Raw genomic sequence first — 5,890 nt, forward strand, 5'->3', positions numbered from 1 at the left:
CTGTATACTGCTTCATTGTAGTTTTAATAGGCTATTTTGATTAGCAATGATTTTAGCACGGCTACATGTGCAGGTGTTTGCCCCCATGCTGAAGCTGATGCAAGATGATCCCACTAGACGGTGCACTAATGAGAGTATAATGCACGTCCCTTCTGCATTAAGGCCCCACCTTGATTTTTATCTCCAAGTATTTGTCATATAAACTCTGTTGATTGAGCCTGGTCACTCTTGCTTTATAAAGCTTTAGCTGAGCTCACTGTCAGTTTTTCTCCAGAAAACAATACATCTTCGCTATCTGATTTCAAATAAGTACTTCCAATTAAAAATATTGAGAAGTGGCCCTTTGTCAGTGAGAGTACTTTATCTAGACATCACCACTTGGTTACTTGTTTTTTGTAGCTTGGAGGTAATACACAGTCATCACTGATCAATGTTCATTCTCATGCTATGGAAAAGAGGTATCCAGACACTTCCCTAGTGATGCTGGATGTTTTATGAACAAAATGCTGGTGCTCACCTGCTGTCAGCTCACTTATCGTCAGCATCCACCTTTTATTGTTCAATAACTAACAATCTTTGTGATACGATGCTTTAAAGTAACCAGTTGCAGCAAAGATACTGCAGCTTGGGAAGAAAAGCTGGACCATAAAACAAACTTTTCATTAAAATGTTGTCCATAGTATGAAAATATTTAAATGGCCTCTTTAATATAATCAAATAAAATAATTATGAAGATACAGTTAAGAGACCAGCCAGAAAGTCCTATTTATTGATCAGATACTGCTAAGAGCATGTTATGTCCTCAGAGGATTTTTGTTAACTCCTATAGAAAAGCCGTTGGCTGGGAGAAGGTGCTCTGTTTCACCCTTTTAGATAAAACGGAAGGATTCCTTCGGTTTCTGCATGCTTTCCTTTGCTAGCAAATAAGAATGTTTTCAATGGTGCGTAATCCATGGACAGGAGCTGTAAAGAAGCCGTCTCTAAGTGTTATCGTCAGAGATGCTGAAGAGGAGTGCTGCTACACAATTCTATCTCTAAGCTCATTTAATTGGCTTATTTCTAGAGCTCCCACAGCAGTGTTACCCAGGGTTTGAGTTCAGAATCCTGTATTCGCCTGCTTATGGACCTTTCCTGTTGCTTTTGGAGCGTGATCAGATTTCAGTTGATTAAATGAAACGGGGAAAGCTCTGGGGAAAGAAAGGGGAAAATGTTGAGACCCTGCTCTTCATAGGTCCAGCGTACCATGGAGGATGCTTTGGATATTCACTAACTGAAGATCAGAGTATCCACCATTTATATTCCTGTTGATGTATGTAAAACTGAGCTAAAAGGGATGTCACTTCAAACACACGCTGTTTGAGGATCCATACTCAGTATGGTATCTGATGTTTGAAAGAATCGGAAATTAAACCAAAACCAGCATAGTGTGATTTTGAAAGGGCACGCCTTCCTCCTAGCCCAGTATCCAAATCCGCCCCACCTTCCTGACTCTCTATTTCTGCCTCCTACCTCCTGCTCCTGCCCTGGCACCGAACCGGCAGGCAGGCAGGCCCAGCCGGGTGGGTGGCACGGGCCTCAGGGCCGCCTGTGACGCAGGAACGAGGCGCTCGTTCCCGTGCAGCTCCCCATGCCTGCATGATGCATGATGAAATGAGGGGGAAGCAGCCCAGCCCTGGCCTCGTATTCCTGATGAGTGTCCTCTTTCCAAGGCGTGAGCGGTGTCTCAGTGGTGCGTAATTTACCTTATGGGCAAATTTCATTCTCTGCTATCGTAGTTCACTTGCACGCCTCTAACTTTAGATAGGAAGAGCAATGCTGCCGGTATTTGGTACCGATGGCAAACAGGTCTGGCAGAGCTTCCCAGGTGGTTGTTATTGATGCATTCCACCATCTGCAAGAATTCCTGTTATTGTCATCATCATCTCCATTTGCTAATTTAATTAAAATACCCACTCCAGAACCTGAAATGAGATTAGGTTCCTATTACACCCGATGCTGTACAAAATTATGATGGATGACGATTTCCAGCCTGAACAAGCTTATGGGTTCATTATATTGCAGAATGGCCTGTAAAACCTACTTGTTTAAAAAAACTGTCTTGACCATTTGCGTGTTATTTAGGCTGGTACTTGCTCTCCAGCAGCAGTAATCAACGTGATAGCATAGATTTTAAATAAACAGAGAAAAAATCTGTTCCCAACATTGATAATGTTTCATAAAGAAAAAAAAAGAAAATAGAGTTTACTAGCAACTTATTTTCAAATTTTTCTTTGCCTTTCTGTTTGATTTTTGAAGACCATAATATAATTTCAGCTGCACTGGTGAAATGAGCTGAAATTATTATTTCAAAGCCCAGTCTTTAATTAAGAAGTACCTGCAAATACATAATCTTTCTAACTTCAGCCAGACCATTTTAAAATGATGAAGAGTTATAAGGGGCATAAAATTAAATGGCAATATTTTGTTCAGATAAAGAAATACAAATCTACAGAAGGAAATATATTAGAAAGAATAAAATTTGTGGACTTTGAGGTCAGCAACTAGCTCTGATAGAATCCAATAGATTGACATTTTGAAAATGACATCATTGTTGAGCAATCAATCTTCACCATTCTACAGCTCCTCCTTCTCCTCCTCCTCCTCATTTTACATTTCATAATTACCTTCATTGCTTTTTGAAATCATGGAGGAAAAAAAACACACAAAGGGATCCTGACAGAATTTGGCTATGTAAACCACACAGACGTCAAAGGCAAGGGAGTGACAAAGATGAGGAAAACATCACTTAATGATGGTTGTGAAACGCAGTGTCAGAAAATCGGGAAAGCGATTGTGGTTACTCCCAGAGTTTTAGCAGCTTTTCCTTCTCACTTGTTCGCTCTGCCACTGTCACTGTACATATCGGTAGTCTGGGTTCTGCTTTTCCCTCTCTCCATCATTCCAGCCTGCTGTTTAGCCAAAAAGGAGGTCTAGCAACAAGCAGTCAATGTTATGGCATAGTCCTTATACTGCGGCACAGACAGTGGTAACCCATAAAGGGAATAAGGCTCATCCGCTTCCACAGAAGAAAAAAAAAAAAACTATAAAGACAGATTATGCAATGGGACTCAAAAAAGAAGTGACCAATTGAACGCATTCATGGCATACAATGTCTGTAATCTGTTGAGGACTGGTAGAAAATACCTCAAAAAACAACTAGAAACTCAGTGGAAATTCCTTCTCTATTGCTTTGACTGCAGTGAGTTCAGAGCAAAAGGTGTCAATGAAAGATGTTGTTAAGATGCGCCTAGGACATGACTCAGTTTGAGACTTGCAGATTTCTACATAGCTAAATGTCTAAACTTCTATTATATGCCTTGCTTAAGCTCGATGCCCCACAGATGGGTATCTAGTGCCATTTTAGATGCCCACATGTGTCCCACCTGGTTCTCAACTGCTGCTGCATTGGTGCTGGAAGCTAGCCCCGTGTAGACATCCCAGGTTCCCTAAGGCACCTTAGGTGGCACTGGGCAAATGATTCATACCCTAAATATCCACTGACTACAGCCTGAGTTTAAACAGCCATTCTGGCTGTAGCTATAATCAGTGCTTAGACATTTACCATAAGTATAAACACCTACCCATTAACATTAAATTTAAGAGTCTTAATCTTGAAACTCTCCCCACAGTCTAGGTCTTTCAAGATGTACCACAGCTTTCCTATATATTTCTGTGGTAATTTGGCACCTGAATTTTTCTAAGAATCCGATTCTGCCTTTCACTCTTTGGCTTGGTCCCTGGGTTTGGTACCCTTATTATAGAAAGTCTACAGCTGCCTGCAGTAGGGGTCCGGTTTTTACCTTCTGCTACAGCATGAGTAGACAGAGGAACAGTAGAAGCAGCCTTGGCTTCTGTCCTAAGAAACAGTGAAGATTAATATAGCAAACCGGGGGTATATCAGACACCGGGAGAATGAAGTGAGATTGAATGACGCTCCAACTACAGGCATAAGGCTTCATAAATGTCTCAGTTTAAAAACACCAACATTTTATGGTCACTCTCTATTCAGGTCATCCCTGAAAATAACACATAAGCCCTCTTTCTTCTCCTCCTTCCTCCAGACATATGCTTTAGCTTTAAATATTTTGAATACCGATATTTTTTCCGACTGTGATCTTAAGATTATGGACAAAACCAAAAAGGGTTTGAGATAAACAGATGTCAGAACACATTACAGCATCCCAAAGCTGTAGCTCATTTGTACTAGTAGAGGAAACTCTTCTTGCCATGCAAAAACCATAATGATAAGATAAAAAAGATGGAAAAAAGTTTTACCATTTAGTTTATTGCATACATTAAAATATGCAGCTGCTACAACAATCACTGTATTGCACTGTTTTCCTACAGAATATCTGCTGTGCAATTCCTTTCATTTGTTCTTACACATGTAGGGTCTGATTCATTGGCCTACTGCATTTAGTGAAAAATTGACCACTCTTTTCAGTAGGCTATGGGGCGTCTGCTGGTTTCTTACTATTAGTTACATGCTTTCTGTAGCAGTTCATTCTTTCAGTGTTTGTCACTCAGAAAATATGCAGCTGACTATAGGACAGAATGACTTTTTTTAGAAGGCACTAAAAATTTGAACAACCTTCCAACCTAATAATAGTTTTACATACCATTAACAGAAAAAGACAAAATTATTAGAGTTGTTATTTAGCTGCTTGTTAATTTTTATAGAAGAGTTACTACTGCTTACTACAGTTTTTTTTTTTTTCTGATAAAATGTTCATAACAGTGAGGTAGAAAATAACTTGCTTACGAATAGTACGAAATTTTATCATGCAGCTTGCTGCTGAACAGAGATCTCAACTTACCAGCATCTACAGTTTTAAAATTGGCCTCATGAAAGCGCATAAACATAGCCGAAGAAAACTGAGAATGTACACTGACATTTTTTGCTCAGCCCAAGGATGTAAGTGTATGTTACGTCTGTAAGCAGACCTACTCATTTCTTTGGAAACAAGCAAACAAAAGAGCATGCAGAATCTTAGGATTGTCAGGGAAAAGAAATTAAAAAAACAAAACATAAAACATCATAATACCTATTGATATCTGGAGTTGGAGTACCGAGCGCAGTTCCTGTCCTCCCTCTTCCCCCTTCTTCTAACTCCCTTTATGGAGTAGGAGTAGAAAAGATATGGAGCAAAGCAAAAAGGGTGTTCAGAGGTATGGAGCAGCCACCTTGCACACACAGATCAAACAGGCAAAGATTCCATGGGTTTCAGTGGACACTACTGAGGAATTCAGGATTGTATCTCCCCTGTGTAGCCTTTGGCTCAGGGGCATATCCCTGTGGGCTCGAAAAACAATGTGAGAAGTAATGTGAAAAACATCGGTGTAACCTATCGGAGAACCGGTGTTCCTCTCTTACCTGCTGTTGGCCACTAGGTAGACATTTGATCTCACCTGTAGTTGCATCCTTATGCCTTTTTGTATTTGACATACACCCTATGTAACTTTGTAAATCAGCACCACCTGCTTTGTGTAAAAATCAGACAATTGCCTGTGAACAAAGTCTCTTCACAACCAGGCAGCAACTATTTCAGGATATCTGAGGAACAGTAGGGACAGGGTCCTCTTTGGAGCTGATTACAGCCAATTTTCAAATGCTTGTTGGCATCACATAACAAACGCAAGACTTTAATAAGGTGTGTGTGCTGGGGCAAACGTTGTGGACGGTGAGTCACAGAATGGCATGTCTATTTAAACTGGGGATCTGCCCAAGCCAGCTGTTTTAAAAAAATTAGAAAATAAGAAGAGAAGTACTAGCTAAGTGGATGTTAAAGAATATTGATGAGAAATGCTATGATATAGCCTATATTTTCTACAGTGCACGTGAAGGCTCTGG

Source organism: Pygoscelis adeliae, unplaced genomic scaffold (assembly GCF_000699105.1).
Source record: "Pygoscelis adeliae isolate BGI_AS28 unplaced genomic scaffold, ASM69910v1 Scaffold172, whole genome shotgun sequence".
NCBI classification, from domain to species: domain Eukaryota; kingdom Metazoa; phylum Chordata; class Aves; order Sphenisciformes; family Spheniscidae; genus Pygoscelis; species Pygoscelis adeliae.